We start from the raw sequence: 11,094 nt of genomic DNA, 5'->3' as shown, positions 1-11,094 counted from the left end.
GGTTTCTCTTTTTCCTTATGACATTTTACTTTAATGAATGGCTATATTTCACCACAAGAATTCAGACAAACAGCATTTTTCATGGAAGTTTCATGCCCTAGGCTCTGAAATGATTTGAGGCTACATTATTCTCCTTCAGGGTTTGGTTCGAGAGTCATTCCCATGATGACGTACTTTGATGTACATTAAATTTATTCTGTTTTTCACGCTATTTTCTGATTTATCTTAACATTGCCACTAGTTCTATTTTAATTAATTGTGTTTGGAAGTATTCTTAGGGACTCTCCAGAAAAGTGCTTTCTCAGAACTCAGTCACATTATTTTCTATGCCAAATTGAATAGGAAATCAAAAGATACGTGTTTGGTCTATGGGCTGGCACTAATTAGCTGTGTATACCAACCTGAAAAAAAGTCACTTAGCTTCTGAAATTTCTTTACTTCATTTTTAATATGACCGAACGTGAAAATTCCTAACTTCCTTTCCAGTCTCGGTATTATGTAAATCTATGAGATTTTCCTTATACTTAGCTTCCTCTATACAGTGTCACATAATCTAGTTCTAAGCCCCTGTCCAGAAGTCTCAGGGATTTTTCCCTGAAGAGCTATCCCTTTACATTCACAGAGAAGACAGTCTTGGTATGATTTCTACAACCATCAACACACTCCCCTCCCAACCCCAGCACACTTCTCTTAAATTTGTTCTTTGTTTAAAAGGATAAGACACTGCAAGAAATTATTATGACTCATCCTTCCTCAGTAGAGTGGATTAACCTGTAGTTGTCAAATAACTAAGGTTGGACAAATCAGATTTCTTTGACAAATTCATTTGGGATTGGAATTCAAACAAAGCCAGGTAATATAAATATTTTACATGTTCTGGATTGTATTAATTCACTCCCTCCTTCAGTCCCAGTCACGCTTGTCTTTGCGATTTCTTAAACGTACTAAATATACTGGCACCTCAGAGCCTTTGCTTTGTAAATAGCTCTGCCAGTGAGGCATTTCCTTCAAATGTACACATAGTTTACTCGTTTTCAGAGAAGGATTCCTTCACCATTTATTTAGGCTATCACTTCTCACTCCATAAAATTCCCTCCTGTATCCATATGTAATTTTTCTGCATAGAACTCAAAAACTTATTCTTCTTGTATCTTCCTCCCTTCTGTATAATGTAAGCTTCATGTAAGGTGATAGCACCATCTCCTGTGGTTTGCCTCTATCTAACTCTCTTCTTAGTAAATAATAACTCTATTTAAACCTCCTTAATGCCAGAATTCTGACTATGACACGGCACCTTTGAAGACTTTTAGTCAACTAAGTATCTGATAATGCGTCAATATTCACATGAGCCTTCTTAATTTAAATTATTTAATTCTATTTATTAAGTGGAAACTACATAATGGACCAAAACTAGTCCATCAGAGTCATTTTTCCTCAAATTAAAGCTGAGAATGTTAGCGGCTGGGAATTGGGACTGGAGTCTTGGCAAAGAAAAAGCTCTTGAGACAGTGTTTTTCATCTAGATACTGAGTTACCCACCATTACACTTATTCACCTACTCATTAATTAATTTCACAAATATCAATTAAACACTAATAGTTTGCCAGGAGTTGTATTGTATACTCTTGATACCATGATGAAAATAAGACATGATTCTTGCTGTCAAGGAAGTGATGACTTATTAAGGATTATTAAGTTATAAAAAGAAAGCAAATATAAATGATGGCTTTAGTACATGATAAGAGAATTAGACTGAAGTAAAGGGGAGCTTTGAGAGTAGAGCAAGGGGTCAGGCAGAGTTCTGTAGTCTAAATCAAGATTAAAGTGTGAGAAGGAGTGAGCCACATAATTGGCAAGAGGGAATATGAGGAATGAGTTATTCAGGACAAGAAATACAATGACATAGAAAAACTGAGAACAGTTCAATCTCTAGTTATGGAATAAAGAGCCATTAAAATTTTATACAAGGAAATGACAATAGATTTGCACTTAGAAAAATAACTCAAGTAGCAAGAGAAGAAACAGTATTAAATGACAGGAAAACTGAACTGACAGAAACAGACAAGTTAGGAGGCTTTTGTGTGCATTCAGGGAAGAAAGAGGTTGACATGTACTAGATATCAATGGTGTCATTGAATGTTTGTGACAGGCTGAACTTAAAGATATGATGAAGGATAAAGAAAAACAGAGTATCAAGGACAACACCCAGGAATTTTAGTGTGTTCATTCAGGGGAGAATGGTGTTGCTCACCTTACTGACACACAGAAGAAAGATAATCATGTTTGTTTTGTCTGAGGCCTGGGGAGAAAACAGTTTCTTTATTGAGTTTAGACAAACTGTAGCATTATATCTGAATCCTGCCTTTAGAAATCTAGAAAGCAAGCAAAGGGCTGACTGGTTTGGCAGCCAGAAGAAGAGTGCAGAAGCACCTGCACAATAGCTTAGAGACTGTAGGGTCAGGAGGTAGTGAGTGTTGCCACAAAAGAAAGTGTAGATCACTTGGGAGAAAGAATCACAGTGGGGTAGTCTTGGGTCATCTAATCGAAAGGCCTGGACTTTGAGGTCAGAGACAGTGGGCACTTGGGGAGCTCCAGGACAGAGAATAAACATTCCACCAAAGAACCTTTCTGATAGAGCATGCATTCTGCTGGTAAGATAGAGATAGAGAGCAGGATTACCCCATCACATCATTTTCCAGTTGGAAAACAGCCTGGAGTAGGTGTGGGCTTCCAATCTGAAGCAGCCTGAGCAAGGGAAAGGGAAAAAAATAACATTAATTTAATTTTTATTTTGAATAACATTTTGTATGATGTCCAGTTATTGAAATGAGACATTGATTGTTAAATAACAAAACTGGAGGACTGTTTCTTACCTCAGAATTAACAGAGTAGAGCTATTGGAATTTCAGCAAATGAAAGAAATTATTCTAACTGGATAAAGTCAAAAGAAAGAGGGAGAGCGACTTGAATCAAGTTTTGATCTACAATAGGACATTTCCACATATTATTTCTTCTGCCAGGAATGTTCTTTCCTTCGTCACTTGCATGGTTGGCTTTTTGAGAATTCAGTATCAATTAAGAACGTGGGCCACTGAAAATGTCTTTTCCAGCTGGGTGCGATGGCTCACACCTGTAATCCCTGCTCTTTCTGAGGCCTAGGCAGGTGGATCACTTGAGGTCAGGGTTTGAGACCAACCTGGCAAACATGGCGGAACCACGTCTCTACTGAATATATAGAAGTTAGCCTGGCGTGGTATCACGTGCCTGTAATCCTAGCTACTAGGGAGGCTGAGGCAGGAGAATTGCTTGAACTCAGGGGGCGGAGGTTGCAGTGAGCCGAGATCACGCCACTGCACTCCAGCCTGGGTGACAGAGTGAGACTGAGTCTCAAAAAAAAAAGGCTTTTTCTAGCTTCTGCCAAAAATATTGATAGATATATACTGATAGATGAAGAAAAAGGAAAAAGATGGCTTGGAAGGGAGAGAGAGAGCGACCAATCCACTTAGTGTTTTATTTATTTTCATATGGTGTGTCACATTTTGTAAGTACATGTTTGTTTGTGTTGTATAACTACTCCACTAGGCGGTAAGCATCATGAAGTCAGGAACTTTGTCCTTTTCACATATATTGTTCACCTTGCACCAAGCTCAGTACACATGGTCACTCATTTGATATTTACAGAATGAAAGAATTAATATTCTGGGACGTGCAATTAATTATTAGAATATTGACTTTCTCGGCCGGGCGTGGTGGCTCACACCTGTAATCCCAGCACTTTGGGAGGCCGAGACCGGCGGATCACGAGGTCAGGAGATCGAGACCATCCTGGCTAACACGGTGAAACCCCGTCTTTACTAAAAATACAAAAAAAAATTAAGCGGGCGTGGTGGCGGGCGCCTGTAGTCCCAGCTACTCCAGAGGCTGAGGCAGGAGAATGGCATGAACCCGGGAGGCGGAGCTTGCAGTGAGCCGAGATCGCGCCACTGCACTTCAGCCTGGGCGACAGAGAGAGACTCTGTCTCAAAAAAAAATAAATAAATAATAATAATACTATTAGATTTCTCAATAATGATACAAAATCATGTTTCAAATATTTTACGTTTGCTATAGATTATAAGATCATGTTTCATAAGGTCATGTTTCAAATAATGATTTTACTGTATATATAGTATTCTGCAATTTTTCTCTTGTTATATGTTAAACATTTCTCAGGGGAAATTTTGTTGAGTACTACTATATGTAAAATATACTTTGTGATATGTCAGAAATTACTTCTTAGTCAATACAATTGTATGATTAAGATAATGAAAGTTTTGGTAGGTCATAAAACTATGGCTTATAGAGATTAAGCAATAAGCTTAACATTACATAGCTAGCAAATAGCTGTGTTGAAATATGAATCTAGTTCTGACTTAAACATCCATGTTCTTTGCCAGTAAGCTACAAGGTTCCATGTTAGCAGTGAGTATCACATCTCTGACTGAAAGGAAAGAGTTTAAGATTTTGAGTTTTTATTTTTTTACACATTTCCTAAATTTTTCTTAATGGTTAAATATTACATTTTATTTCAGGAGGAAATAAGTGTTCGCTAAAAAAAGAAATCAAACCTAAATTTTGTGTGAAATAATAATGATATTGTTAGTTTTTAGATATTTTTACCCTCCTTATGAGGACTGACCTTTTAAAGTCTGATAGTGCTATTAATTAGCTTAGTTGTCCTTCTGTATCATTTGACATAAATTTAAAAAGACCAAATCATTTTAAGAATCCTCGTTCAGTTAGCTTTATTTTATCAATATTTTTTAAATCTCAGAAATATTTATGTGTAGGCTATTAGGAAGTTTATTACATGAAGCATATTAATCAAGAATTCAAAAATGTATGCTTTAGTCACATAAATGGATTATTCATTTTAAATACATAGTTTGTACATTTGAATTTATGAAAATGTTCCTAATATAGAATTAAAAGCCACTGTAGGTGGACATTATGGTAATTAGATTTGTTTTGTGCAGTGTTATATGTTAGCAATATTGAAATTTGTTTCTGTGTATTTTATTTATTTTACTGTGTTATGAATATATAATATCTCTACCTATTTATGGGGTACATGTGATATTTTATTACATGTGTAAAATATGTAATGATTATGTCAGGGTATTTGAAGTGTCCATCAACTTGAAAATTTATTATTCCTATGTGTTGAAGACATTTTAAGTCCTCTCTTCTAGCTATTCTGAAACATACAACACACTGTTGTTAATTGTACTCATCCTATTGATCTATCAAACACTAAGTCTTATTTTTTCTATCTAACCTTTCCTGGTAACCTGTTCACTCTCTGGTAACCAAGAATCTGTTCTCTATCTTCATGAGATCCACTTTTTTTAGCTCCCACATATGAGAGGGAACATGTGAGATTTTTCTTTTTCTGCCTGGCTTATTTCAATTAACATAGTGACCTCTAGTGTCATAAACATTGCAAATGACATGATTTTATTCTTATTTAAAGTATTCCAATGTATATACATACCACATTTTCCTTATCCATTCATTCATTTCTGAACACTTAGACTGATCTGTATCTTTGCTGTTATGAATAGGGCTTCAACAAACATGGGAATGTAGGTATCCATTTGATATACTGACTTTTTTCATTTGGATAAATACCTTGTAATGGGATTGCTGGATCATATGGCAGTTCTAGTTTTTGTTTTTTTTTTAATTTTTTTTTAAATCCATACTATTTTTCATAGTGGTTGTACTAATTTACTTTCTCATCAATAGTGTATAAGAGTTACCTGTTCTCCATATTCTTATTAGTCACTTTTATTTTCTTTTTAATAATTGCCATTCTAACTGGGACTAAGATGCTATCTTGTGGTTTTGATTTGCATTTCTTTGATGACTGTTGATGTTGATGATGTTTTTTCATGTACTTGTGGGTGATTTGTATGTCTTCTTTTGAAAAAATGTCTATTCATGTCCTTTGCCTGCTTTGTAATGAGATCATTCCTTTTCTTTTTTGCTATTAAGTTGCTTGAGTTCCTTGCATGTTCTGGATGATAGTCCTTTGCTGGATGAATAGTTTGCAAATATTTTCTCCAATTTAACCTGCTGTTTCTTTACTCTCTGATTGTTTCCTTTGCTGCACAGAGGCTTTTTAGTTTGATATAGTACCATTTATCTATTTTTTGGAGGGTGGCTGTATTTTTAAGGTCTTAGCCATACATTATTTGTCTAGATCAGTGTTCTGAACTGTTTCACCTATTTTTCTTATGGTAGTTTTATAATTTTGGTCCCTCTAAAATTATAATTCATACTGAGTTGATTCTCTTATATGGTGAGAAAGGAGGGTCCATTTTCATTCTTTTTCACATGGATATCTAATTTTGCTAGCACCACTTACTGAAGAAGGTTTTATTTTCTCAAGGTATCTTCTTGATGTCTTTGTCAAAAATCAGTTGGCTATAAATATGTAGATTTATTTATAGGCTCTCCTAGATAATGTTCCATGTGCTGAGGAGAATAATGTGTCTTGTGTAGCTGTTATAATAAATGCTCTGTATATGTCTGTTAGGTACATTTTGTCTAAAGTACTGTTTAAAGCCAATGTTTCTTTGTTAATTTTCTCTCTCTTTTTTAAAAATTATACTTAAGTTCTGGGATACATGTGCAGAAGGTGCAAGTTTGTTACAAAGGTATACATGTGCCATGGTGGTTTGCTGCACCCATCAACCCATCATCTACATTAGGTATTTCTCTTAATGTTATCCCTTCTCTCTTGCCCCCCACCCCCCAACAGGTCCCGGTGTGTGATGATTCCTCCCTATGTCCATATGTTCTCATTGTTCAGCTTCCACATATGAGTGAGAACATGTGGTGTGTGGTTTTCTGTTCCTGTATTAGTTTGCTGAGAATGATGGTTTCCAGCTTCATCCATGTCCCTGCAAAAAACATGAATTCCTACTTTCTTATGGCAGCATAGTATTCCATGGTGTATCTGTGTCTCATTTTCTTTATCCAATTGAACATTGATGGGCAGTTAAGTTGGTCCCAGGTCTTTGCTACTGTGAATAGTGCTGCAATAAACATATGTGTGCATAGGTCTTTATAATAGAATGATTTATAATCCTTTGGGTATATACTCAGTAATGGGATTGCTGGGTCAAATGGTATTTCTATTTCTAGATCCTTAAGGAATAGCCACACTGTTTTCCACAATGGTTGAACTAATTTACACTCCCCCCAACAGTGTAAAAGTGTTCCTATTTCTCCACATCCTCCCCAGCATCTGTTGTTTCATGATTTGTTAATGATCACCATTCTAACTGGCATGAGATGATATCTCATTGTAGTTTTAATTTGCATTTCTCTATGACCAGTGATGATAAGATTCTTTTTAAAATATATGTTTGTTGGCCAGATAAATGTCTTCTTTTGGGAGGTGTCTGTTCATATCCTTTGCCCACTTTTTGATGGAGTTGTTTGCTTTTTCTTGTAAATTTGTTTAACTTCCTTGTAGATTCTGGATATTAGCCCTTTGTCAGATGGATAGATTGCAAAAATGTTCTCCCATTCTGTAGGTTGCCTGTTCACTCTAATGACAGTTTTTTTTTTTTTTTTTTTTTTGCTGTGCAGAAGCGCTTTAGTTTAATTACATCCCATTTGTCAATTTTGGCTTTTGTTGCAATTGGTTTTGGTTTTTTACTAATGAAGTGTTTGCCCATGCCTATGTCCTGAATGGTATTGCTTAGATTTCCTTCTAGGGTTTTTATGGTTTTAGGTCTTACATTTAAATCTTTAATCCATCCTGAGTTAATTTTTGTGTATGGTGTAAAAAAGGGGTCCAGTTTCAGTTTTCAGCATATGGCTAGCCAGTTTTCCCAACACCATTTATTAAATAGGGAATCCTTTTTTCATTGTTTGTTTTTGTCAGGTTTGTCAAAGATCAGATGATTGTAGATGTTCAGCATTATTTCTGAGACCTCTATTCTGTTCCATTGGTCTCTATATATCTCTTTTTGTACCAGTAACATGCTGTTTTGGTTACTGTAGCCTTGTAGTATAGTTTGAAGTCAGGTAGCGTGATGCCTCCAGTTTTGTTCTTTTTGCTTAGGATTGTCTGGGCTATATGGGCTTTTTTGGTTCCGTATGAAATTTAAAGTAGTTTTTTTCTAATTCTGTGAAGAAAGTCAATGGTAGTTTGATGGGAATAGCATTGCATCTATGAATTACTTTGGGCAGTATGGCCATTTTCACAGTATTGATTCTTCCTATCCATAAGCATGGAATGTTTTTCCATTTATTTGTGTCCTCTCTTATTTTCTTGAATAGTGATTTCTAGTTCTCCTTGAAGAAGTCCTTCACATCACTTGTAAGTTGTATTCCTAGGTATTTTATTCTCTTTGTAGCAATTGGGAGTTCCCTCATGATTTGGCTCTCTGTTTGTCTATTATTTTTATATAGGAATGTTTGTGATTTTTGTACATTGATTTTGTATCCTGAGACTTTGCTGACGTTGCTTATCAGCTTAAGGAATGTTTAGTCTGAGATGATGGGTTTTTTTTAAATATACAATCATGTCATTTGCAAACAGAGATAATTTGATTCTTCTCTTTCTCTTTCAATACGCTTTATTTCTTTCTTTTGCTTGGTTGCCCTGGCCAGAACTTCCAATACTATGTTAAATAGAAGTGGTGAGATAGGGCATATGTGTTTTGTGCTGGTTTTCAAAGGGAATGCTTCCAGCTTTTGCCTATTCAGTATGATATTGCTTGTGGGTTTGTCATAAACAGCTCTTATTATTTTGAGATATGTTCCATCAATACCTAGCTTATTGAGTGTTTTTAGCATGAAAGGGTGTTGAATTTTATCAAAGGTCTTTTCTGCATCTATTGAGATAATCATGTGGTTTTTGTCATTGATTCTGTTTATGTGATGGATTACATTTATTGATTTGCATATGTTGAACCAGTCTTGCATCCCAGGGATGAAGCCGACTTGATCGTAGTGGATAAGCTTTTTAATGTGCTGCTGGGTTCGGCTTGCCAGTATTTTATGGAGGATTTTTCCATCGATGTTCATCAGCGATATTGTCCTGAAATTTTCTTTTTTTGTTGTGTTTCTGCCGTGTTTTGGTATCAGAATGATGCTGGCCCCATAAAATGAGTTAGGGCATTACATAATGGTAAAGGGATAAACGCAACGAGAAGAGCTAACTATCCAAAATACATATGCACCCAATACAGGAGCACGCAGATTCACAAAGCAAGTTCTTAGAGACCTACAAAGAGATGTAGACTCCCACACAATAACAGTGAGAGACTTTAACACCCCACTGTCAATATTAGACAGATCAATGAGACAGAAAATTAACAAGGATATTCAGGACTTGAACTGAGCTCTGGACCAAGCAGAACTAATAGACATCTACAGAACTATCCACCCCAAATCAACAGAATATACATTCTCCTTGGTACTACATAGCACTTATTCTAAAATCAACCACATTATTGGAAGTAAAACACCCCTCAGCATATTCAAAAGAACGGAAATCATAGCAGTCTCTCAAACCACAGTGCAATCAAATTAGAACTCAGGATTAAGAAACTCACTCAAAACCTCACAACTACATGGAAACTGAATAACATACCCCTGAATGGCTACTGGGTAAACAATGAAATTAGGACAGAAATAAATAAATTCTTTGAAATCAATGAAAACAAAGACACAATGTGCCACATTCTCTGGGGCACAGCTAAAGCGGTATATACAGGGAAAATTATAGCACTAAATGCCCACAGGAGAAAGTGGGAAAGATCTAAAATTGACACCCTAACATAACAAATAAAAGAACTAGAGAAGCAAGAGCAAACAAATTCAAAAGCTAGCAGAAGACAAGAAATAACTAAGATCAGACCAGAGCTGAAGGAGACAAAGAGATGAAAAACTCTTCAAAAATCAATGAATCCAGAAGGTGTTTTTTTGAAAAGATTAACAGAATAAATAGACTGCTAGCCAGACTAATAGAGAAGAGAGAAGAATCAAATAGACACAATAAAAAATGATAAAGGGGATATCACCACTGATCCCAAAGAAATACAAACTACCATCAAAGAATAATATAAACACCTCTATGCAAATAAACTAGAAAATCTAGGAGAAATGGATGAATTCCTGGACACATACACCCTCCCAAGACTAAACCAGGAAGTCAAATCCCTGAATAGACCAATAACAAGTTCTGAAATTGAGGCAGTAATTAATAGCTTACCAACCCAAAAAAGCTCAGAACCAGACGGATTCACAGCCAAATTCTACCAGAGGTACAAAGAGGAGCTGGTAACATTCCTTTGTTATTTTTCTGACTACATGATGTGCCTAATGTTGAGAGTGGGATGTCTAAGCCACCATCACTTATTCTATTAGAGTCTATTTCTCTCTTTATATCTAACAATATTTGCTTTGTATATCTAAGTGTTCTAGTGTGATTGCATATACGCTTAGAATTGTTATATGCTCTTGTTGAATTAATCCCTTTATGTTATAGTGATAAAAATAATTTTATAATTGTCTCTCTTTTATTTTGTATTTAATGTCTGTTTTATTTGATATAAGTATAGTTCCTCTCTGCTCCCTTTTGGTTTCCATTAGTGTAGAATACTTTTTATGTTCCTTTGCTTTCAATCTGTTTGTATCTTTATAGGTGAGATGAGTTTCTTGCAGGTAGCATATAGGTGAATCATGTGTTGTTTTCTCCATTCAGCCAGTCTATAGTTTGTAACTGGAAAGTTTATTTCATTTACATTCAAGTTATTGCTGATATGTGAAAGCTTATCCCTGTCATTTTATTAATTGATTTCTGTTTGTTTTGTGTATTATTTTTCGCCTTCTTTCTCTCTTATTGTTTATCTTTCTGGTTTGGTAGTTTTCTTTAGTTTAACATTTGAGCCCTTTCTCATCACCAATTCAAAAAATTGTGTATTTACCCCATGAGTGGATTTTGTACTTTTCTGTTTTCATGATACTAAATATCATCCTTTTGCTTCCATGTGTAGAATTCCCTTAAGCCTTTCTTGTAAGGCCAGTTTA

This window comes from Symphalangus syndactylus, chromosome 8 (genome assembly GCF_028878055.3).
Source record: "Symphalangus syndactylus isolate Jambi chromosome 8, NHGRI_mSymSyn1-v2.1_pri, whole genome shotgun sequence".
Taxonomy (NCBI): domain Eukaryota; kingdom Metazoa; phylum Chordata; class Mammalia; order Primates; family Hylobatidae; genus Symphalangus; species Symphalangus syndactylus.
The sequence above is the reverse complement of the archived record's forward strand: the minus strand, read 5'-3'. Positions refer to the sequence as shown.